The sequence below is a fragment of the Canis lupus genome, chromosome 13 (genome assembly GCF_011100685.1).
Source record: "Canis lupus familiaris isolate Mischka breed German Shepherd chromosome 13, alternate assembly UU_Cfam_GSD_1.0, whole genome shotgun sequence".
In the NCBI taxonomy this organism is placed as follows: Eukaryota; Metazoa; Chordata; class Mammalia; order Carnivora; family Canidae; genus Canis; species Canis lupus.
The window spans coordinates 60,008,070-60,034,701 of record NC_049234.1 but is presented as its reverse complement, the minus strand read 5'-3'; the positions used below and the strand labels follow the sequence as shown (position 1 = coordinate 60,034,701).

At 38.1% G+C, this 26,632-nt stretch overlaps 1 pseudogene across 1 annotated transcript; it reads right to left on the bottom strand.

The window, feature by feature from the left end:
* Window positions 1–10,415: 10,415 nt before the first annotated feature.
* On the bottom strand, window positions 10,416–24,276 carry LOC119876947 (annotated as a pseudogene). Its single transcript, XR_005369071.1, has 6 exons — window positions 23,547–24,276; window positions 18,605–18,753; window positions 16,705–16,836; window positions 14,706–14,793; window positions 13,637–13,856; window positions 10,416–11,089 (listed from the first exon to the last, which is right to left on the bottom strand). The product of XR_005369071.1 is annotated as a UDP-glucuronosyltransferase 2B31-like (transcript).
* Window positions 24,277–26,632: the final 2,356 nt, after the last annotated feature.

Here is a 26,632-nt window from a genome sequence, read left to right as displayed (position 1 = left end):
TAGTACTATGTTGAACAGCAGTGGTGATAGCGGGCATCCCTGCCGTGTTCCTGACCTTAGGGAAAAAGCTCTCGGTTCTTCCCCATGGAGAATGATGGTTGCCTTTGGGTTTTATGCATGGCTTTTATAATACTGAGGTCTGTTCCCTCTATCCCTACACTGTGAACAGTGTAATCAGAAGGAAGACTGTACTTTGTCAAATGCTTTTTCTGCATCTATTGAGAGGATCATATGATTCTTGTTCTTTCTTTTATTAATGTGGTGTATCACTTTGATTGATTTGCAGATGTTGAGCCATCCCTGTAGGCGAGGAATAAATCGCACTTGGTCGTGGGGAATAATCCTTTTAATGTACTATTGGATCCTAGTATCTTGGTGAGATTTTTGGCATCCATGTTCCATCAGGATATTGTTCTAGAATTCTCCTTTTTAGTGTGGTCTTTGTCTGGTTTTGGGATCCCTCATAGAAAGAGTTTAGAAGTTTTCCTTCCATTTCTATTTTTGGAAATAGCTTCAGAAGAATAGATATTAATTTTTCTTTAAATGTTTGGTAGAATTCCTCTGGGAAGCCATCTGGCCCTGGACTCTTGATTGTTGGGGGGTTTTTTATTTCCTTTGTGGTTATGGCTCTTCAGTTTTTCTATTTCTTCCTTTTTCAGTTTTGGTCGTTTATACTTCTCGAGGGATGCATCCATTTCTTTCAGATTGCCCAATTTGTTGGCATATAGTTCCTCATAATATGCTGTTATAATTGTGTGTGTTTCTTTGGTGTTGGTTGTGATCCCTCCGCTTTCATTCTTGATTTTTTTTTTTTTTCATATGGGTCCATTCTCTTTTCTTTTGGATAAGTCTGGCCAGGGGTTTATTGATCTGATTAGTTCATTCGAAGTACCAGCTTGGTTTTGTTGATCTGTTCTACTGTTCTTAGGTTTCTAGTACATTGATTTCTGCTCTAATCTTTGTTATTCTTCTTCTGCTGGGTTTAGGTTTGATTTGTGTTATTTCCCTTTTCAGGGTAAGATTCGGTTGTGTATTTGAAACTTCTAGTTTCTTGAGAAAGGCTTGTATTGCTCTATACTTCCCTCTAAGAGCCGCCCTTTGCCACATCTCACAGGCTTTGAACAGTTGTGTTTTCTTTTGCGTTTATTTCCACGGAGTTTTTTTTAATCTCTAATTTCCTGATTGGCCCAATCGTTATTTTAGTAGGATGCTCTTTAGCCTTCACGTATTTGAGTTCAAGTTTCCTCTTGTGACTGAGGTCCAGTTTCAAAGCATTGTTTTGTGAAAATATCCAGGGAATGATCCCAATCTTTTGGTACTGGTTGAGACCTCATTTGTGACCCTTTATGTGATCTATTTTGGAGAATGTTTCATGTGCACTTGAGAAGAATGTATTCTGTTCCTTTAGGATGAAATGTTCTAAATAGATCTGTTAAGTCTATCTGGTCCAACGTGTCATTTAAAGCCCTTGTTTCCTTGTTGGTCTTCTGCTTAGATGATCCATCTGTCTGTTGCAGTGAGGGGGGTGTTAAAGTCCTCTACTATTATTGTGATTATAGGTGTTGTGTTTCCTTAACTTTGCTATTAATTGGCTTGTGCAACTGGCTGCTGCCGTGTTAGGGATATCAATATTACAGTTGTTAGATCTTATTGCATAGACTTTTTAATCGTGATGTGGTATAAAAAATTAGGATATTACTGTCCTTTCTCATCTCCTATTAACATCTTTGGTTTAAAATCTAATTTGTCAGCTATAAAGATTGCTACCTCGTTTTTCTTTTGATGTCCATTAGCATGATAAATAGTTCTCCACCCCCTCATTTTCAATCCGGAGGTACTTTTAGGTCTAAAATGAGGCTCTTGTTGACAGCATATCAATGAGGCTTGCTCTTTTGTCCAGTCTGATACCTGTTTCTTTTGATTGGGGCATTTAGTCCCTTCACATTCAGGGCAACTGTTGAAAGATATGAAATTAGTGCCATAGTGTTACTTGTAACGTTACTGTTTCTGTATATGGTTTCTGTTCCCTTTTGGCCTACGTGACTTTGGGGCTTGTTCTTTGCTTAAAGGATCTTTTAAAATACTTCTTGTAGGGCAAGTTTGGTGATCACAAAAGCTTTTAGTTTCTGGAAACTTTTTCTCTCTCCTTTTATTTTGATCGAGATCTTAACTGCTGCATATTTTTCTCATCTCACACCTTGAATATATCATGCCAGTTCTTTCTGGCCTCACAGGTCTCTGTGCATAGGTCTGTTGCCGGTCTAATGTTTCTACCCTTGCAGGTTACAGACCTCTTGTCCTGAGCTGCTTTCAGGGTTTTCTCTTGGTCTCTGAGATTCGTAAGTTTCTCTATTATAGGTCAGGCTGTTGACCTATTTTTATTGATTTTGAGGGGATTCTCTATGACTCTTGAACTTAGATACCTCATTCTTTCTCCACATTAGGGAGGTTCTCTGCTATAATTTTCTCCAATATACCTTTTGCCCCTCTCTCTTTCCGGCTCTTCTGGGATTCCAGTGTTTCTAATACTGTTTTGCTTTGTGGCATCACTTATCTCTCGAACTCTCCCCTGCTGATCCAGTACTTGTTTATCTCTCTTTTCCTCAGGGACTCTATTCTCCATCATTTTATCTCCTAGATCAGTATTTCTCTCTTCTGCCTCATTTATCCTAGCAGTTGAAGACTCCATTTTTTATTGCATCTCATTAATAGCCTTTTTAATTTCGACTTGATTGGATCTCAGTTCTTTTATTTCTCCAGAAAGGGGTTCTGTAGTGTCTTGCATGCTTTTGCAAGCCCCACTAGTATCTTTATAAACATCATTCTGAACTTTAGGTCCAATATCTTACTTATGTTCATATTGATTAGGGCCTGACAGTCAGTGCTGCTTCTTATTCTCTTTTTTCTTCCTCTTCCTTTTTTTTTTTAAAGAGATTTTATGTATTTACTTGAGAGAGAGAGAGAGAAAGAGAGAGAGACAGAGATAGTGACAGAGAGCATGAGCAGTGGGGAGAAGTTGAAGCAGGCTCTCTACTGAGCAGGGAGCCTGACACAGGTCTCGATCCTTGGACTCTGGGATCATGACCTGGGCCAAAAGCAGATGCTAAACCAACTGAGCCACCCAGGTGCCCCTCTTGTTCTCTTTTTTGAGGTGAGTTTTTCCATGTTCTTGTTCTACCCAGAGAAGAATAGATACATGAGGGTTAAAATACTAAAATGGCAAGAACAACCTCAGAGAAATAGACACAAAACAAATCAGAAGAGACCCTGAACCGAGAGAGAGAGAGAGAGAGAGAGAGAGAGAAAATAATCACAGAGGTGAACAGAATAGAAAAAAGCACTAGATCCTCTGTGTATATTGGTCCATTTGTTAGAAAACTAGATCCCAGACTTCTAAGGAAAGGAAAACATATCACGAAAAGAATTAAATACAATGAAAGGATAGAATGTAACAATAAAAATTAAAAGACAAAGAAAGGGAAGGAATAAACAGAAAGGTGAACAGAAAGGAGCAATGCAGGGTATCCTAACTATATTTTGGTTGGGTTTTGTATCTCAAAATTGCAAGGGAATGAAAAATAAAGTTAATCCCTTGAACATGTAAGTGTAAAAATGAAACTTAAGGAAGACTTTAACAAAACAGGAAAAATAAAATAAAAGAATAACGAAACAAAACAAGAAGAGTGAATATGATCAGACAGGTGAAGAGAATACAGCCATACACTAGAGTCTGGGTGTATTTCTGTCTATTAGAAGAAAGTGCATCCCAAAATTTTAAAGAAAGGAAAAAAAATCCTGTATATATATATATATATATATATATATATATATATACACACACACAAACACACAAAGGATATATATGTATACGTATATATGTGTGTGTATATATATATACATATATATATATATATATATATACAGGATAAAATTAAATACAATGAAAGGGTAGAATGGAACTAACCGTAAAAATGAAAATTAAAAAAAGATTTTTAAAAAGTTGATAAAATAACAAATTGGTTGAGAAAAATAGAGGAAAAATAAAATTGAAAGACTAAATAATAGTAGGGGGGAGATAAAAATACAACCATGCATTCTATATGCTGTATTCCCCTAGTGCCTGCGTTTTGCAGGTCTCAGTGTTTGGTAGACTTGATCTCGGCTGGATGTTCCTGCTGAACTTCTGGGGGGAGGGGCTCGTTGCACTGATTCTCAGGTGTCTTTGGCCCAGAACCCTTGCCAGGGGGCCAGGCTAAGTCATGTGCTCAGGATTGCTCTAGGTGGCTTTTGTTCCCTGAAGGCTCTCTGCACAGCTTCAGGGGATGGACTTGCAAATGGTGGCCTCCCAGTCTCCAGCCCTGGAGCCAAGAGCTCATGAGCCCACTGTTCAGTGCGCCCTCAGGGAAAAGCATACACTCACTCCTGTCTCCCTGGTCCCCGTCCACACTCCGTGTTCACCCAGACTGTGACTGTTTCTATCTCAGGCACATGACCCCTGTTTTGAGTCTCCAAACGACGCAGGCTCCCATGGCGCTCCCATACATGCTACTCCTCCTGGGGGAGGGAAGGGCATCTCACTGGTTCTGCTACTTGTTGGGCCCCTGCTTGGAGATTGGGCATGCATTCTGTGCAGGGTTCGTGGTTTATGGCCACCCTGAGCTGCCGGCCCGCTCCTGGACTTGCTGATTGTGCCCAGTATCCCCCACACCTATGCCCCGGAACTCCTTCACACTAGGGCACCCCAGTCTTCCTGTGACCCCCAAGGAGCCTATGACCCCACCTAGGATTCCGCCCCTGCTTCACCACCTGAGCAGCTCTCAGGCCAGGAGATCCCTCCCCAGAGCAGACTTCAAAAAGTTCTGATTTTGTGCTCTGCTACCCTACCACTTTTCAGCAGCTGGCTGCCAGAAGCTGCCTACCCCTGGGGTTTATCTTCTCATGTATCACCTCAGATTCACCTCTCTGCACCTTCGGCGTTGCAGAAAGTTGTCACTTTTGTAGAGTTGCAGCTATTTTCTTAGATCACCAGATGAGTTATCAGGTGTTCAGAATGATTTGATAGCTATCTAGCTGAATTCCTAGGATCAGATGAAACAGGTCTTCTACTTACCTATGCAGATTTTCTTTTTCATCTTGAGTCTACTCAATAGTTCATATTTTCTGCACCTACTAGCATTGGAGTTTCTGTTGCAATGAGTTGAGTGGGTGACAAAAAAGTGGCTCATATTTCAAATGTTATAGGTTCTTGTTGATCTTTTTTCCTATCTAAGTTTTTATTGAAATTCCAGTTAGGTAACATACAGTGTAATATTAGTTTCAGGTATAGAATTTAGTGATTCCACAGTTCCATAGAACATCTGGTGCTCATCACATCAGGAGGCCATTTAACAGCTCCCATTTAACCTATTCCTCAGCCACTTCCCCTCTGGTAACCATCAGTTGGTTCTCTATGGTTATGAGTGTGTTTCTTGGCGGGGGGTGGGGGGGTGGGGGATACCTGCGTAGCTCAGATATTTAAGCATCCACCTTCTGATTTCAGCTCAGGTCATGATCTCAGACTCTTGAGATCAAGCCCTGTGTCAGGCTTGAAGCTAGCATGGAGCCTGCTCAAGGTTCTCTCTCTCTTTTCCTTTCTCTGCCCCTCCCCCCTCCCCCACTCCTTTCTCTCTCTTTTTTTTTTTTAAGTGTCTGTTTCTTGGTTTTCAGCTCTTTGAATCCCATTCTCACTGTTTTATTACCATGTATTAGCAAATAGTATAAATATTTCTTTATTTGGTGTAGGTTCTTACAAGAATTCCTAGAGACTTTACTTTTTATGGTAAAATTCATTTAAAAATGTTAAATTCCGGTATAATTAATGTATATTAGCTTCAGGTGTGCTATATAGGGATTCAATAATTCTTTTTCTTTTCTTTTCTAGTTTTATTTAAATCCTAGTTAACATACATTGTGATATTATTTTTAGGTGTACGATTTAGTGATTCAGTTCTTAAACACAACACCCAGAGACCATCACAGCAAGTGCTCTCTTCATACCCATCACTTATTTACCCATTCCTCTCCCACCCAGTATGTGATCTATTCTGGGGAAGGTCCCATGTGCACTTGCAAAGAATGTGTACTCTGCTGCTTTAGGGTGAAACGATCTGAGGATATTTGTGAAGTCCATCTCGGCCAGTGTGTCATTCGAGGCCATTATTTCCTTGTTGATGTTCTGTGTTAGGTGATCTGTCCATTGCTCGGAATGTGATGTTAAAGTCCCCTATTGTTATTGCTTTGTTATCACTGAGTTCCTTTATGGTTGTTATTAATTGTTTTATATATTTGGGTGCTCCCAAGTTGGGGGCATAAATATATACAATTGTTAGATCTTCATGTTGGGTAGTCTCCTTTATTATGATATACTGCCCTTCTTTATCTCTTTTTACAGTCTTTAAGATCTCGTTTGTCTGACGGAAGTATTGCTACTCTGGCTTTTATTTTTTGAAATATTCATTTGCATGTTAAATGTTCCTCCAACCCCTCACTTTAATCTTCAGGTGATGTTAAGCCTAAAATGAGTCTCTTGTAGTCAGTCTACAGTTGGGTCTTTTTTTTTTTTTTTTACAATTTAGTTCATTTACATTCAGAGTAATTATTCATAGATATGTACTTAGTGCTATTTTTTTGCTTGTTTTTTTTTTCACTGATTCCTGAGATTCTATCTGTTTGTTGCTAGTCTTTGACAGTTTTAGAATTTTTTTCCCACTGAAAAGAGTCCCATTTAATATTTATTGTGGGACTGGTTTAGTGGTCATGAACTCCTCTAGGTTTTTTGTTTGTTTGTTTTGTTTTTTTGTCCTGGAAACTTTTCATTTCTTCTTCTATTCTGAATGGAGGCTTTGCTGGATAGAGTATTCTTGGCTACATATTTTTCTCATTCAGCACGTTGAATATACCATGCCACTCTCCTCTGACCTGCTAAATTTCTGTAGAGAAATCGGTTGCTAACCAGTTTCCTCTTCTGTTAGAGGTTAGGGATTTCTTTTCCCTTGGTGCTTTCAAGATTCTTTCTTTATTTTTGTGTTTTGCAAATTGTATTACAATATGCCTTAGTGTTTCCCTGCTTTTGCTGATTTAGATGGGAGTTCTCTGTGTCTCCTGGATTTGGGTGTCTGCATCTTTTCCCATATTAGGGGAGTTTTCAGCTATAATTTGCTCAGATAAACCTCTGCCTCTTTTTCTATCTCTTTTTTCTGGGACTCCTACATTATGCACATTATTACACTTTATGGAGTCACTGAGTTCCCTAAGTCTACCTTCCTGACCCAATATTTTTCTTCCCCTCTTCTTTTCAGCTTCATTATTTTCCATTATTTTATCTTCTGTATCACTTATTCATTTTTTCTGCTTCTTCCATCCTTGTGGTCAAGCCCATGCAGTGGGTTTTGCATCTCGTTTATAGCATTTTTCACTTCAGCTTGACTAGTTTTTAGGTCTTTTATCTCTGTGGTAAGGGACTTTCTGGTATCTTCTAAGTTTTTCCCAAGGCCAGCTCATCTCTTTGTGATTGTTGGTTTAAAATCTTGCCCAGGCATATTACTTATATCTCTGTTTGTTAGATCCCTGGCTGTGATGTCGTCTTGTTTTTTCTTTTGGGATGAATCTCTCCATCTTGGCATTTTGTCTAGGTCTCCATCTTTGTGTTAGGAAAGCCCATTTTGTTTCCTACTCCTGAGAATAATGACTGTATTAAGAAGAGGTCACATACTGTCCAGGGCCCGGTGCTTTGGGGAACGTTTCAGGTGTATGCTGTGTGCATTCCTAAGTTCCAGTTATTTTCAAAATGTAACATTTGTAAGTTCCCAGTTTTTAGTCTATTTCTTAATTGTAATTTTGTTACTAATGTATAATTTTTAGAAAGTGTAGAAATGTCATTTCAGAGTTCTTTCACTGCATAACAAACTGCCTTCACGTATAGAGGCCTACAACATCAATAATCTTTTAGTTATTATCTCTCATAATTCTGGGTGTCAGCTGGCCTCAGCCAGTAGGTGGTTCTTCGGGTTGGTTCTTGGGTTTCTCAGATGGTTACAGGCATAGGGTAGATGAGGTGTAATCACTGGAGGATGTTCATTCACACCTCTAGTGATACTTTGGGAATAGTCAAATTGCTGTGGAGCTGGAGCAACAGAGTTTCTAAGGCACAACTTTGTAATGTCTCCACCACTTAGCCTTCATCATGGGTTCTTGGGGTTTGGCACAGGGTTCTAAAGTGAGTGGACTGAGAGAGAGAGGAGGGGGGATGGAGGGAAAAAGCGTGAATGAGAAAGTGAGAGGTAAAGAATGTATTGCCTTTTTTATGAGAGCCTGGGAAGTTAAGCTGTATCACTACACTGCATTCTTTTTGTTGAGACTACTGCGAGGCCTGCCGAAGGTCAAGGGGAGGAGACACGATGGGAGCATTGTCATGGTATTGGTAGTCATATTTCAAAATCACCATGAATATAATCTTTTGAAGCCAGCCAACAGAGGTTACTAAGCTACTATAAAATTCATGAAATACTGACGTGAAAAACACGGTAAAACAGTTAAGAATTGTTGAACTTAGATCTTCACATGTATTGAAACTTTTAATAAATACTCTCATATATTTATCACTAGTTATTTTAGAGGAAAGATTTCTTAAACAGGAAAGAAGGAAGAAGGGCCCGAATTTGTAATAGAAGATGGTCCATCAGATTTTGGTCAATTAAATATTCTGAATGACACTACTGAGCCGATAGCACAATATCAAAGTGCTGGAACTTGACATCTTGCATCAATATGTTTATTTTGTTAACAAATTTATTATTCCATATAATAGGCATATGAAAATCATGTTGTGAAATGTCAAGAAATGAAGACATACGTAAATATTTAAATTATCATAATATGAAATCCTGTCTGTTTTGTGTATATAGAAACTTACATACATTTTATTTTATTTCCAAAAGAGAGTATCGTGCTTGTATAGTTTTCCTGGAACTTGTTCATGTAGCAATGTGACATGGAGATCATGCAAAAATGCTGCCTGTCACCATATCTTCGCCGTAATTACTGTATACATTACATCTCTCATCGAATGTGTTTTTGGTAAATATTTAGGTACTTAAGGGAATATGCTGTACATCAATGTGTATGTGTGCATTTCTAGATGGCTGATTCCTAGATGTGGAATTGCAGGGTTAAATAGCGTGTTTAAATCTTATCGGAAAGCATCATACTACATTGTACTTCATAAAAATAGTGTTCTCAGATTCTTTCTCCCCCTCTTTTAGCAGAAGGAAATTTCTTAATTTGCTAAAGCGTATTTATCTATCGTGAGGCAATAACAGGCAATATTGGTGAAATAGTCAAAGTTTTTCACCTGAGATTGGGAAGGAGACAAGAGTGGTGACAATTGCACTTCAGCTCAAAATTGCATGTGGGGTTCTGAGCATACAGGGAAGCCAAAATAAAGGCCACAGATTGTGTTAGGAGAACAGGTCCCTGGGAGGCAGAAGGTCGGGACTTGGACTGGAAACTTGCAAAGCAAGCCAAACCTAGTGGAAAGTTTAGAAAATGCTGCATGTGTACAACATACAGTGGACCCTGAAGCTAACTTGAAGGAAAACAATCAGCCGTTTATAGAGAAGCTACAGAATGTTGACGCGGTTCCCTTTTCTCTCTTTGGCATTAATTCAAAATATTCACTAGAAGGACCACTTCCCGGAGAACTGAAACAATTCCCATTCTAAGTGCTTACTTCTGTAGGACTTCGTCTACCACTTGAAGCAGAAAGAAAAGCCAAAGAATGTCTTCGTGGAGTGAAGCCGCTGCCCTTCAGCGTCTGTCACTGCTCCAGGCCAGGAGCCAGGGGAGGCTCCCAGGGCCACGGGCCGGCCCGGCCGCTCCCTGGAGAGAGGCCCAGGCCCCGGGGTCCCCGGTACTTGGACAGTCTTCAGAGGCTGAGGACCCCAGGGGACCCCAGCACCCGACATCCATCTGCAGGCTGGTCACCATCCCGGTGGGAGGGGACCAGGGAAGAGGAAGCTGTGGCAGGCCTGCCAGAGGCGTGCTGGGCTTGATCCCACAACTCTGAGACCATGACCTCTGCTCAAACGGAGAGTGAGTAGCTTAATGGACTGAGATGCCCAATAGCTCAGTTTTATAATAGGAAACAGCTGCTATATTTCTAAATTCACTGACATTGCACAGGATACTGACAAGGTGGTTGAAGGCCATCAACTTGCCATGTCCTAGGGTAAGGAGTGATGCTCAGGCTGGGTACACCATAAAAGCCCAGGAGAATTAGTGGTCACCCAAAACAAAATGGATGGAAAAGTCATTTTATACAACTTTAACTATCTGTAGTTTCTCTAGCAAAGGAAGAAACGACAAATTTTGCACCAAAATGAAGTGAAAATATTCTGAGTATTTATTTGCACAGTAACAGTGATATTGTGAATAGCCTACTTAATGTTCTTATATTCATGCCCAATGTTGGAAACACAGGTAAGCTCAGTAATTTCTGGAGGGGGATGACTTTTCATTTAGAATAAGAAGTTTCTGTAAATTCCCGTAGAGTTTTATTTAAATTTAATTTTAATTTGCCAGTTTTTCTCTTGGCATGACATATTTCTGACTCTTAAACAGGCAATAAATCCCTTGAGAGCAGATGTTGATCTCAGAAGCTAAGTTGAGGAGTTGTTTCTTCACAGGGAGGGGAACTTTGCATCATAACTCCTTGCTGGCAGAAACCGGAGGAGCCCGTCTAGGAGGCCGACCAGCTGGAGGCCTCAGATACGACTACTCCTTTTTTATCTTCTTCCCAGTTTTTGCGACCTTCCGACAACAAAACAGACAACATTGTGTGGTGACAAATATAGCAGTTGCCACACAGGCCAGCAGAAACCCAATCACATCCAAGGAGTGGTACTGGAACCAGGTGAGGTCATGGGAGGCTGGCCGCAGGTGCTTGGCTCCTTGGTGGCGCATGACATACTCGATCCAGAAGACTGCCCGGTCCAGGGGCTTTATAGGCTGATCGTGGTGAATTCCTGATAACTTCATAGCATTCTCTTTGTACCTAAGGGAGAAACGTAAAGATGCCGACATTGAAAGGAAGTTAATTTGCCAAACCAAAGAATTCCCATGAGAGGAATAGTCTTCACGGAATACCCATACATTCAAAATCAGCTAGAATATTATTGTGAAGTGGATGTAATAATGTACCTACTACTAAGATGTTGGTATGGGGTGTCACAAGCTACCCAGAAGCACCCCGTCTGCCCTGATCCTTTTAGTCATCATACATTAGTTTTTATTATTTATGTGTTAGAATATGAAGTGAGCACTCATTTCCTTTTGTCTTTTGTGTCAGAGTTGTTGGTTACTTCTCGCACTGTATGGTATTCCATTGTTTGGCAATACCGCAGGTGATTTCATCATTTAACGGTCAATAGCCATTTGTGTTACTAACCGTTTGGCCATTACTACCAATGCTGCCATAAAAATCTTGTATCTTTTGGTTTACATGTTTGTACATGTGTTTGTATATATGTAGAAGTGGAATTGCTGAGAAGAGGTGTATTTATGAGTAGGATTTCTTTATTGGCTGAGTTATGTAGAAGTATATTGCTGAATTTCCAAAATGTAGAGAGGTTTCAGTTGTCTTTCATTTTGATGATTCTAAGTGAATCCCAGTAGAGCTGAACAGTGTGCTCTTGATGATTTATATTTTTCAAAATTCCTTTTGGTTTATGGTCCACGTATGGTTAATTCCAGTATCTATTCCATTCTTGAAAAATGGGTATTCTCTGTTGATATACATATATATATATTCAATGGGTTGCATTTTTAAATTGTGTCCTTCAAGACACTTAGGTATTTCTCCCTTCCATTATCTTGTTATCGTTTTTCCCTTGTTTTGATCTTATTTTTCTATGTTACTGAGAGAGATGTTTAAAAATTCAATATTATAACTGTAAATTTGAATGTTTGTTCTTTGGCCCCCTTCTACTGCATTTTGATGCTTTTTGTAGTAGGCGCCACTAATTGGTAATTTGTACTGTTTTGAAAGATCAATCTATTCGTCATTATGAAATACTTCTTTTTATTTTTGTTGGTGACTCTGGACTAGTGTGTCTGATATTAGCATGGGTCCAACATCTTTCTGCGGTTACTGCTAGAATAGATCATTTCCTACCTTCTCGTACTTACAATCTTTTGCGCATTTCTATTTGAACATGTCTTATAACTGGCGTATAGTATAAAAAATGTGTTCTGACAATCTTTGTCTTTAAATTATTTAGTCTGTTTAGATTTAATGTCTTGGCATATTGATATTTTCGTCTACTGTCTTAGTCTGTTTTCTTTTCTATTTGGCCAACCTGCCTTATATTTCTTTACCTTTCTCTCTTGTTTTAAGGTATTTTTATTATGCAATTACTCTACCATTTTCTCCCCATAATACATTTTTCAGTATTTCTGATATGTGAATGACAATAAGTACATGAAAAGATGTTTAGTAACTTTGGCTGTAAGAGAAATGAAAACGAAGACCACAAGGAGAGACCCACTAGGATGGCTGTAATAAAAAAGATGATAGCAAGTGTTGAAAATGATGTGGAGAACTTGAATCTCCCATACTTAGCTGGTGGAAATGTAAAATAGTGCAACTTATTTGGACATCAATTTGGCAGCTCCTCATAGAGATAATCTGTGGCCTAGAAGTCTACCCAAAATTCTACTCCTACATGTCTACCCAAAAGAAGTGAATAATTTTGTTCACACAATAAATGTGTAGCAATATTTATAATACCTAAATGTGGAAATAACCCAAATGTTCACGAACTGATACATGGATAGATTGTAGCATATCCATACCATAGGATATTTATCATTCAGTAATACAAAACTATCACACGAATGAAACTCAAAAACATGCCAAATGAAAGAAGCCACATGCAAAGCCCATACGTGGTATGATCCCACTTGTATGAAACACCCAGAATACAGCAATTTGTAGAGACAGAAGTAGATTAATGTTTACTTGAGGCAAGAGAAATGGGCAAAGACTTCTAAGTCAGTCGTATGTGATTTCTTCTTGGGCTAATGAAAATGTCCCAAACTTAGATTATGGTGATGGTTTCATAATTCCATAATACACTACACGTATTTGAGTTTTATACTTTTAGTTTTATGGTACACAAATTACATATTATAAAATATATTAACAATAAGAACCAAAATCAACGTTTAAGCAAAAAGAGATTTATAGCTTTGGAAATTTTGGTTCTGAATTGAGTCACTTTACATGACTTCAAGTTCTTCATTCTTTCATTCTATGGTTTCTATCATAGGAACTTTGAAATGTTCTTACAGTTACTATATAATAGTTTGCATTTGTGTATGTAGAAAAATGTTGCAGTAATTGGTTGCCCATTAAGTGAAAGGGATTTAAATGCAACTGTGAAATAAATGTCTGGTTGAAAATAAAAGTAGATTTAAGATCCGTTCTATCACTTGGCTTCTTTCCAAATTAGCCTCTTAAGAATGGGAGGAAACTCGCAGCCACCGTTGACTGAAGAATCTATCGATAAATTCCATCTATTAAAAAAAAAGTAATACTCACGAAGGGTCATTAATGACCATCCTCAATGCATTGAGCAAGTCTGCACTAGACATTGTGCTGAAGTCCAGTCTGATAGCTGCTCCCTTAGCTTTCATGTGAACAATGTTATCAGCTTGATCGGCAAACAAGGGAATGCCCACCATGGGGATCCCGTGGTAGATCGCCTCATAGATGCCGTTGGTTCCACCATGGGTTATAAAGGCTTTGGTTTTCGGATGACCTAGGATTGGATGAATCTCAGCACATTATTAACTGTAAGTCTTAGAAATCAAATGAGAATTGGGCAACATAAGACATATGTTATTATATAAACATGAAACAGCATTCAAATGTCTTTTGGCTCTCAGCGCAAGAAGCACATAAATGTGCTGGAGAGGTAAATGAAGATTGGTGTGGTGCTTGTAACTTGAAAAATGAATACAAGATTGCTGGACAGACAAATTGAACGATAACATTCTGGTTATCACCAAAAAAAGGGAAAGGGTGCAAAAAAAAGAAAGGCAGGTGGCATGTTAGAACATATTCTCTTAAAGGCACAGTAAAGTCACTGAGTTTCACATGTAGGGTGTCAAGGCAGCAGGAAGTGTGATGCTGGTGGCTCAAATCAGGGGAAGGAAAGATAGCACTTTATCATGAAATGTGTTGTGACTTCATGGAAAAGATTATGGTATTTTTCTAGAGAAAATGTAGGGTCACTGGTAATAAAAGAGAGGCTATTATTTTTCATTGGCACTGAATACCCATGCAGAAGGAGAAAGGATAGGAATAAGGTGGGAAAATTCGGAGACAGAGCGATGTTCTAGGTAGTTAGTAACAAATTATGTGGGAGCAGTAATTACAGCTGAAATACAGGTACTTTGATTCTGGCCCTAAGGAATGGGACTGTGTATAACAACATGCCAACTGTTGTAGCTTATCTTTTTCCCTCTAGGTCTGCAAAACAAATATAAGAAAGTTAAGTTTTAGTTTTGAGTTTTTGAGTAGTAAATGCTCAGTCAGATTGCTTTTTGGTGAACTGTTATCATTTTGTTTAGAGTTCCTTTCAGTTCAATATTTTCCAGATTCTTACCAAGAAGGTCATTCTGGGGAAGCCATTTATACAGCCGAGTATTTGGCCCTAAGGTGTCTGGTTTCTTGCCATCAAATCTCCATAGAACCTTAGAAAGAAAAATACCTTATCTCATGAGTTGAACTTTGAAGTTATAGCTTGTGAACATTTTAAAGAAATTAAGAGATGATCTAGTTAGACTCCTTTCATTGACTGATAAATAACAAGGCAAAAGATATTAAAAATGAGACTACTAAAACCCTAGTATAGTAAGAATACCCCCATTTTGTTACTTATTTTTATATTCAAGCAAGTATGAATGTAATCATAATATTTCACGCATGAGTATTAAACAGATGAGATTATCAAGGACAAAAGAAGCATTTAAGAAATTTTTAGGCAGTTACTATAATTCTAGTGCAAACGAGTAGGAAATTACTAAGATCCACACCTTTGTCTGTTATCATTGCTTTCATCTTCCAATGTAATACCAACCTATTTACATCTTTTTAAGTGATACAGAAGGACGTTCCCTTATATCCACATGTTCATAGCCACTTGTTCCATAAGTTCTTTTATTTGAGTTTTACATGTTTTGATACACAAAAAAGCTAAATGTGCAATCTGCTGCTTGTGAGAAACAGGTAATTATGCTTATTAGTAATTCATTAATATCAATAATTTCTCCTTAGTACGTTTAACTTCTTCCACATTACTAATGATTAGGCACTACTTCCAAGAAAAAGGTAATTTTTTTACATGAATGCAGAATATTATTAGTATTTCTTGGTTTGGCAGTTCTTTACATGTGGGAAGAAAAGCCTGTTGGCACTTCAGAAATAACAGTATACGTGTCAAAAAAACTCCAAAAGTGTAGTGGTGCTAAGTTTTATTGAACTGGTTGTTGACATTTCAGTGATGCACTACAAAGCACTGACAGCATTGATTGATATGAAATCTATGCCCAAGCAATTTCCATTGCCAGTACTAAATAGATTCTGATTTTAGAATTTCCCAGCAATCCTCATAACTGGATTATAGTTTACACTGGGTAGTATATATTTGCTATATGCATGTTAAAGTAACTTGCGATGGTAAGCAAAAATTAGCATAAGGAGAAACTATTACAGTGACCGAAAAGTAGTTCACAAATACCCAAATATGCCAGGTGCATTCTATGTATTGGAAAAGAATTTACTACTGTAGTTTATGTAGAAAGAGGCATATGAAACTTTCCCATGCTAGGCTTTCTTTCCGGTTGACTCCTTAATATGTTTCTTTTTCCTTCCTTAATCGGGAGCAGTTATTATTCTGATAAGTTAGAGTCCTTTGGAACCAGATATTAATAAGCACTTGGTCACCTTGAGGAGTGGACCCATCTTCTCCCTTTTCATTGATCTTACTCTTTCACTCGTAATAGGGCCCATTCCATCAGTCATGTCAATTTTTCTCTTTCTCTAAGTCATCTTGGCTGGAGGAAAGCCTAGACATAGTTTGGTGATTGTTTTTCTGAACAGCACACTGAGGAGGCTTATCTCAAAATTTAGGGGAAGGAAGAGAAACCTGGATTATCTGATAAGGGTAAACTGCAGGGTGCTTTTCAGACTTTTATCAGTTCCTCTTTAACATAACTGTTGAAATTTAACTCCTTTCTGAGAACAGCTATGAGGTAGGCAGTGCCCTTGGAAATCTTGAAAGGAATGCAGATCTTGTAAGGAAAAGGAAAGAATGACAGACAGAATTTGGTGATTGCTATACCTGCCCAGGACACATTATAATACCAAGCTTTACTCTGCACGTCCTAAATATATTTCTTTCCAATCTCAATGTTAATGCCAAAGTTATTGTCAAAACAGCTTCTGTAGTACTTAGCATCTGCCATTTATATTTTCCTCATGTTTGAGGTAAATTGGAGCTATCATAATGATGTTCATGTCATGAAGGAAAGGGTAATCCGGCCCTTTACAGAGTTTAACAGCCTCATTAAGTAGTTGTATACAATTAAGATACTCTATCTAACCTTTTGTGGAATCTGGGCAAGGGCTGATGCGATCACATTGGCTCTTTCCTCTGTCATGTTATTGACCATTGACCCTAGAGAAAACACCACAATACCGTTTTCTCCAGAGCTCTGGACAAACTCTTCCATTTCCTGTGAAGAAAAAGTTAACTCCATCAAAAAGGAGAAACAGCATAGCAAACACCACTGAATGAATTTCTATGAGGTTGCGTTGGAGGCTCAGTCGTTTCAGCATCTGACTCTTGATTTGGGCTCAGGTTATGATTTCGGGATTGTGAGATTGAGCCCTGGGTCTAGCTCTGTGCCTAGAGGGGACTTTCCTGGGTGTTCTCTCTCTCTCCTTCTGCTCCCTTCCCCCACCCGATGTGCAGTCTCTCTCTCTCTCTCTCTCTCTCATAAATAAATAAATAAATAAATAGATAAATCTTTAAAAATTTTTCTTCAATTAAAGATAGATATCAAATATCATCAAGAATTATTAGAGTAATGCCTATATTGATTCTTATTGTGATAAACTACACATAAAAATTATCATTTTAACTATATCTGAGTATGCAGTTCAATAGTGTGTATATTTTATACTGTTGGTCAACTAATCACCAGAACTTTTTCACCTTGTTAAACTGGATCTCAGTACCCATTATATAACAATTACCGATTTCTCATAGACCATCTTTATTTTTTTTTATTTTTTAAAAAGATTTTATCTTTTTATTCATGAGAAACAGAGATAGAGAGGCAGAGACACAGGCAGAGGGAGAAGCAGGCTCCATGCAGGGAGTCCGATTTGGGACTCGATCCCGGGTCCCCAGGATCATGTTCTCGGCCAAAGGCAGGCGCTAAATCGCTGAGCCACCCACTGATCCCCCCTCCTTGACCATCTTTATCAACCATCATTATACTTTGTATTTCTGTGAATTTGAGTGATCTGGATACCTTATATCAGGGAATCATACAGTATTTGTCTCTTAATGATCGCCCACTTTCACTTTGCATAATATCCCAAAGCTTTGCCACTTTGTAGTAGGTGTTAGAATTTTCTTCTATTTTAGGCCAAATATTCCGTTGTGTGTAAATACATTTTGTTTATGGATTTATCTGTTGATGGACACTTGTGTTAGACTGAATAGAACTTTTGCTAGTTTTACATCAGGATTTAGACCTTGAGAGAGTTACCATATACACCTAAATATTTTGCAATCAAAATCGATATTATGTTAACCATTGAATAAGATCTTAGTTTTAGGGTAATCAGACCCTTTGCAGAGTTTAACAGACTCATTAGGTAGTTATATATGATTAAGGTTATTTATCTAACCTTTTGTGGAATCTGGGCAAGGGTAGATGTAATCACAGTGGCTCATTCCTCTAGTAGACATCCAGCATGATGAAGAGACCATCAAGTAATTCAGTAAGAGATGCTTATTTTTCAATTATGTCTTGAAGGTTCAATATCAACCTAAAACTTATTACATCATTGCTTTTTTCATGAAGATTTTCACCTTATATGCTAAGAGTGTACTTTTGCAATATTATACTATGGATTTTTTCAGATATAAGTGGTAGAAGTTATTTGGTCTTTATTAAATATGCAGAATTCATGGTCCTCATTATATACACAGTGTAGCTTTCTCTGTGCTCAGGTTTACTGAGATTTTGTCTGGCCTTGGTGTGTGGCGGAAAACATATGTTCTCATATATTAATTAAACCTGTTAATGCTCTAAGTCGTCAAACCTTGGAATCTCAAATGAGGAATTGTGTAAAGTTGGAATGACAGCAAGGAAACATTAGATTTGCCTGCAGATATTGTTGGGGCACACACCATTGTTGAGAAATGATCTTTTTAAGCTACAAAAATGGCCTAGAGGAAACAAAGCAAAAGAAACAAGAATCAGGTACCGTAGGCAGGGATTTGGCGGGTTTGCAGTGGAGGCCTCCAACAAAGTCAAAATGTGGTAAGAGTGGGTGAGGATATTCAAAATCCCAGTAGGTTCGAATGAGCCATATATCAGCTTTCCTCATTAACTCATATAGTGTAGTGGGTCTTCCTGAAGGCAAAAAAACAAACAGATCACATCAATAAGAGAAAGGATGGGTATCCCTGGGTGGCTCAGCAGTATGGCGCCTCCCTTTGGCTCAGGGCGTGATCCTGGAGTCCCGAGATCGATTCCTGCCTCGGACTCCTGGCATGGAGCCTGCTTCTCCCTCTGCCTGTGTCTCTGCCTCTCTCTCTCTTTCTGTGTCTATCATCAATCAATCAATCAATCTTTAGAAAGCTAAAAAAAATAAGAGAAAGGATAAAAAGTATATGATCATTTCCACATATGCAGAAAAGGCATTTGACAAAGTAGAACAGCCATTGAAGATAAAACCCCTCAGCAACATTGGTTTCGAGGGAACATACCTCAACAAAATAAAGGCTAAAATGGAAAACCCACAGTGAACATCATACTCAAAGGGAAACAACTGAGAGCTTCTCCTCTAAGGTCAGGCAGAAGACAAGGATGTCCACCCTTACCACTTTTATTCAACATAGGACTAGAAGTCCTGGCTACAGCAATGAGACAATGAAAGAAATAAAACCATCCAAATTGGTCAGGAAGAAATAAAACTGTCACTATTTGCAGTTGACATGATACTCTATATAGAAAACCCTGAGGACTTAAACAGAAAAGTCCTAGAACTGATAAACTAATTCAGTAAAGTCACAGGATACAAATCAGTGTACAGAAATCTGTTATATTTCTATGTACTAATAATGCAGCAGAAGAGAGACATTAAGAAAACTATCCTGTTTGCCATTGCACCGAAAATAATAAAACTTTACCAAAGAGGTGAAAGACCTGTACTCTGAAAACTATAAAATACTGATGAAAGAAATTGAGGATAAAAGGCATTCCATGCACAAAACTTGGAAGAATAGTATTGAACTGTCTATAATACCCAAGGCAAACTTTAGATTTAGTGTGATCCCTATCAAAATACCAACAGCATTTTTCACAGAACTGGAGCAAACGATCTTAAGATTTGTTGGAACGACAAAAGATTTCAAATGACCAGAGCTATCTTGAAAAAGAAAAACAACCAAACTGGACGTATCACAATACAAGAGTTCAAGTTATGCTACAAAGTTATAATGATCAAAACAGTATGGTCGTGACACAAAAATAGACACATAGATCAATGGAAGAGCATAGAAAACCCAGAAATGAACCCACAATTATATGGGCAATTAATCTTTGACAAAGCAGGAAAGAATATCCAATGGGAAAATGACAGTTTCTTGGTGTCAGGAATATTGGACAGCAACATGGAAAAGAATGAAACTGGACCACATTTTTTTTTAGTCTTCTTTTATTTTTTTTATTCTTTTAAAAAATTTTTATTTATTTATGATAGTCACACAGAGAGAGAGAGGCAGAGACATAGGCAGAGGGAGAAGCAGGCTCCATGCACTGGAAGCCCGACGTGGGATTTGATCCCGGGTCTCCAGGATCGTGCCCTGGGCCGAAGGCAGGCACCAAACTGCTGCGCCACCCAGGGATCCCTTTTTTATTGTATTTTTATTTTTAGTCTTTTATTTTATTTTATTATATTTTATTTTATTTATTTTATTTTATTTTATTTTATTTTGTTTTATTTTATTTTTTATTCATGAGAGACATAGAGAGAGAGAGAGAGAGAGGCAGAGACACAGGCAGAGGGAGAAGCAGGCTCCATGCAGGGAGTCCAAGGTGGGAGGGTCTCCAGGATCATGCCCTGGGCTGAAGGAGGCGCTTAACCGCTGAGCCACCCGGGGTGACTTGACCACTTTCTTATAGTATACACAAAAATAAATTCAAGGTGGAATGAAAGACCTAAGCGTGAGACAGGAAAACCATCAAAATCCAGGAGAAGAAAACACGCAGTGACCTCTTTGGCCTCAGCAAGAGCAATTTCTTACTAGATATATTGATGGTAGTAAGGAAACAAAAACAAAAATGAACTATTGGCACTTCATCAAGATAAAAATCTTCTGTACAGCCAAGGAAATAATCAGCAAACCTGACAGGCAACCTACAGAATGGGAGAAGGTATTTGCAAATGACATTTTCAGTAAAGAGATGGTATCCAACATCTATAAGGAGCTTATCAAACTCAACAACGACACCCAGGGAACAAATAACACATTTAAAAAATGGGCAGGAGACATGCATAGGCATTTTTTTTTAAAGATTTATTAACTTATTCATAAGAGACACAGAGAGAGCGAGCGAGGCAGAGACACAGGCAGAGGGAGAAGCAGGCTCCATGCAGGGAGCCTGAGGTGGGACTCGATCCTGGGTCTCCAGGATCACACCCTGGCTGAAGGCAGCGCTAAACTGCTGAGCCACCCGGGCTGCCCATATGTCAAATTTAATGAACCAACCAAACAAGCAAAATACAAAAAGAGAGAGAGAAACCAAGAAATAGATTTTAACTGTAGGGAAAAAAACTGATGGTTATCAGAGGGGAGGGGAATGTGGGGGATGGGTAACATAGGTGATGGGATTAAGAAGTGAACTCATGATGAGCACTGAGTGATGTATGGAAGTGTTGAATCACTATATTGTACACCTGAAAGTAATATAACACTCTGTTAACTATCCTGGAATGAAAATTAAAACGTGGTAGAAAACTAAGAGTAAATAAGAAGCAAAAAAATCTCATAACAAGCAACAGGTAGAAAAAATGAGAGTAATGGAATATTAATATACTATGGAACCTTCTGAAAAGAGTTTTGACTAGTTAGCAAAAAGGCTTAAAAGTATTTGTAGTTTCCTAACAGAACACATATATGATACAAACATGTATTGATGCAAATATATACATTTGCATATATATATGTGATCATATGTATATGAAAGACAAAGTGTAAGAGACTCATTTCTCACATCACAGTAGTACGTTCACAACCAATTTGTTAACCTAAGCCACTATGAAAATAAACCATGCATTTATTTATTCTTGAATTCTGCAAAAGCAACAGATGCAAATGTATACTATTGAGCCCCCCCATCAATTAACCAATGGAAACACCTTTCCCGCGTGTACTCAGTGTAATTTCTACAATTTAGCAAGTTATTCCCTTGATCCGAGATTTCCAAGAAAACTGTGAGTTTTGGGGGGTATGGCTTGTACCGACCATTGTAATTAGTTAATATTTGGAGCTTAACAATATTTATGTAATAATAATATTTGCAAGTCACAGCTGGAATATTTTCCACAAGTACGGAAATAGAACGTGCACTCTTAATGGTGGCGCATTACGTCTTTAGGGCAGCCTGCTTCTCCCTCTGCCTGTGTCTCTGCCTCTCTCTCTCTGTCTGTGTCTCTCATAAATAAATAAATAAATAAATAATTAAATAAATAAAAATATCTTTAAAAAATAAAAAAACCCAGGATTTATAAGCCCTGGTGATGAAACAATATGTAATCATTAGAAACTTCATACTATAGATTCCTGAGTCTAACATAGCATTGTATCTCATAGCCTTCTAATGGCTGGGGTGAAGGAAATTAGAAGGAGGTATTCACAGTCATAAACATTATTAAACCTAAGCCACTGTCAAATTAAACATGCATTTGTTTATTCTGAAATGCTGCGAAAGTGACAGATGCAAATGTAAACAATTATTTGAGCTCCCTGTCAATTAACCAATGGAAACACTTTTCCCTAGAATACTCAGTCTAATTTCTACAACTCAGCAAGTATTCCCTTGATCCTAAATTTCTTTCAGGTAATATGTAAACACTTTAGTTCTTTTTTAAAAAAAGATTTTATTTATTCATGAGAGACAGAGAGCGAGGCAGAGACACAGGCTTAGGGTGAAGCAGGCTCCATGCAGGGAGCCTGATGTGGGACTCTGTCCCGGGACCCCCAGGATCACACCCTGAGGCCAAAGGCAGACGCTTAACCGCTGAGCCACCAGGCATCCCAACACTTTAATTCTTAACTAAGGAAACTGAAAGAAGAAACAAGTGGGAATAATATCCTCAACACTATAGACAGTTGTACTAGAAATATATGACTCCTCAGTTGACATGTCTGCTTCATCAAGATAGTGAATTTCTAATGCCGTTTTTTTTTAACATGGAAAAAGTGGAAATAAAATGGATATATAGAAAATAAGTATAGTAGAGAAGAATTTAAAGCAGCGAAACTACTTAATAGTGGTAGATGCATATCATTATAATTTTTAAAACTCATAAAATGTACCAAGCTGAGAGTAAACTCTTACGTAAACTATGAACTTTGGATGATAATAATGTGTCAGTGTAGGTTCATGACTTGCAACAAATGTACCACTTGATGGGGATGTTGATAATGGAGAAACTTATGCCTGTGGGGGGGTGAGGGTTATATAGGAAATCGTGATTCAAAATGCTGTGACTTAAAATTCTTCTAAAAAGTAACGAAGCATAAGTAATATTTTCACTTTGATTTGTATTTGATAAACAACAAGGAAGGATAAAATACCGAGAAAAAATTAAAAAGCAACCCAAAGAAACCCCTTTTTAAAGCTATTACAATCAAACACATGGAATGGATATGTCATTGGTTCAAGAATTCCTCAGTGCTCTAATGTCAGTTATTGACTCCCTAGAGTGTGATGTACCCATAATGGACAGTGGGATTCTAACTGGCCCTGTCATATAAGTCTTTGCATGTGTTTGTGAGATTGAGAGATCATTTTATACTTTCATGTCATCATTTTACTTCTAAAAGACAAATTTCCTCCCTCTTAGTACTTCTACAAACTCTCCTCCCCAGCACTAGGAGAATTAGGACTTCATGTTACTAATGAAAAGCATGACTTACCTAGTACTTCGCTGTAAAACTGATCCCAACTCTTCTCATTTATTGTTTGGAACCAAAAGTCAAAATAAAGCACATACAGCATATTTTTTACTCTCTCCATGAATGTCATTTGATCAGTTAATTCTGACAGAATAACAGGTACGTAGGATGGAGGGAGAGGAAGTCCTCCACTGTGTTTCTCAAATGCGTAGCCTGGAGAGAAACGGAGACTGTACACTAAAGGTATTTTAAGGAGCTCAGCCAGCAGCTCACCGCAGGGTATGATAGTATCTGCAAGGACGAGATCAAATTTTGATTCTTGTAGTTTTGTCATGAGTTTCTTGTTCAAAACTACATCTTTACAGAGCTTCTGAGCACATTCATAAAATTCCCAAAAAAATTCTTGCATTAATGAAAAATATGTCCAAACATGAATCTTTTGGCATATCATATATCAAAATGTTGAGCAGTTTTATGAAGAAAGCCTCAAAATCACCTCTAGATAAATGTGCAGAATAAATCTCAAATTTTAATAGCAGATAATTTGTTCGGATCAACAAGAATGGAAGCTGACGATGTCAGAACAGTCACTTCATGACCCCTCTGGGACAAGTTCATCCAGGATGGTCTTTACATTGATCCAGTGGCTGTATTCCGTGGGCCACACCAAGCACCTTCCCGCAACTCCCAGAACTAAGAAGTAACAGCTCAGCTGTAGCCCCAGAAGCACTGAAATCCATTTCATAGACATCCTGGGGGATTGCGCTGCTTCTTCTGAAAATCCCTGCCTTCTTCTGCCACTGCTTGCACTTATATCCGAGGAGCATCAATCAGGAAGTTAAAACTATAACTCCTACCTTTCAAAGTAAATACATTATATGACTGTCCGAGCATTGGATGGCACGTGGAAAAAGCCAAAGTAGACGACTTTGTTTGTATGCAAATGTGTGTAATGTCTGTTGATGATTTTTAGTCCTATCGTCTAGCTAAGAGTCAAGGTGCAATTCATGTGGTCTTACGTAATATATTTTGGAAAGTGTCGACCGGACGGTGCTGCGAGGTGACTGCAGTCCTCTTGGACACAAGAATGAAAGTTATTATACAGGAAAAATTATCTTTCTGGTTATGATGACCTGAGAGATGTTTTTGTTTTGTTCCACAAAATTTGGTTGACATGTACTTCCATACACCGTACAAGTGCCAGATTTAAAGTGTACAGTTCAGGGGTTCATAGTATATTCACAGAATTGTGCAAACCGCTCCGGTGATCAATTTTAGAGCACTTTCATCACCCCAAATGGAAACCTTCACTCTGTAATGGAACTCTTCATTTTCTGCATTTCCCAGCCTTAGTCAGCATTTTGTCTGCTTTCTTTGTCATATATATTGCCTGTCTTGAGCATTTCGTTATAAATGAAGTGTCTTTGTGACTGGTTATTTTAATTAGCATATATTTTATTTTAAAAAATTTTTGACTTTATTGAGAGATCCTTGATATAACATTGTGCAGTGGTCAGGTTGTACAACATGATGACTTGATTCGCTTTATATATTGTGACGAGATTACACCATTCTCATCCATCACCTCACACACTTATCTTTTTTTCTGGTGAGAACTTTATAAAAATCATTTTTTTATTACTTTTTTATTTGAAGTACAGTTGACACACTATGTTAATTAGTTCCTGTTACAACATAGTGATTCCAGAAGTCTATCCGCTAGGGGTTTGCTCACAGGCGTAATTCCATTGTCACTACACAATGTCACTACAATTACTGACTAGTTCCCTGGTTTTATGTTTATTCTCCTGATCATTTTATTGCATTTATTTCATACCTGGAAGCCCCTATCTCCCACTCGCTTTCTACTCATTTGCCTTCCCTCTCCCCCTTTTTTCTAGTAAGCTATCATTTCTCTATATTTGTGAGTCTTCCGCTCTGTTGTTTATTCGTTTTTGGTTTAGATTCACATAAGAGTGAAATCATATGACATTTGTCTTTCTCCTTCTGACATATTTTACTTAGTGTAACAACCTCTCAGTTTTTCCATGTTATCACCAATGGCAAGATATCATTCTTTGTTTGTGGTGGAATAATATTGCATTGTCTCCATATAGTATGTCATCTTTATCCATTCATCTATTGATGGACCCTTGGTATTTCCATCAGTGCTCTTTCAAATAATGCTGCAGTAAACATAGGGTGTGTATATCTTTTTGAATTAGTGTTTCGTTTTCTTTGGATAAATACCCAATCATGGAATTACTGGAGCATATGGTTTTCTATTTTTAGTTTCTTGAGAAACCTCCGTACTGCTTTCTCTAGTGGCTGCACCACCAACAGTAGACAAGGGTTCCTTTTCCTCCATCTTTGCCAATACTTGTATTCTTGTTTTTTTGATTCTAGCCATTCTGACAGGTGTAAGATGAGATCTCCCTGTGGTTTTGATGTGTATTACCCTGATGATTAGGGACGTTGAGCATATTTTCATGTATCTGTAGGCCATCTATCGGTCATCATTATTCTCCTCCTCCTCCCCCTCCTCCTCTTCTTCTTCTTCTTCTTCTTCTTCTTCTCTTCTTCTTCTTCTTCTTCAGAAGGCTCCATGTTCAAAGTGGTGGTTGAACTCTTGACCCTGAGATCAAGAGTCATATACTTTACCAATTGAGCCAGGCAAGTGCCCCTTCATTGCTGGTCTTCTTTGGGAAAAGTCTATTCAGGTTGTCTGCCCATATTTTAATTGGATTATTTCACTTTTTTTGGTGTTGGATTGTATATGTTCTTCATATATTTTGGATATTAATCCCCTACTGGATATACCATTTGGAAATGTCTTCTCCTCTTCTGTAAGTTGCCTTTTCGTTTTGTTGATGGCTTCCTACATTGTGCAAAAACTTACTTTGGTGTAGTTCCTTTTTTTTTTTTCCTTTGGTGTAGTTCCAATGGTTTATTTTAGTTTTGGTTTCCCTTGCCTGAGGAGGGATATGTAGAAAAATGTTGCTACAAACAATGTCAAGGAGATTGCTGCCTATGTTTTCTTCTAACTTTTTGATTTCATGCCTCACATTTGGTCTTTAATCCATTTTGAGCTTATTTTGCATATGGTG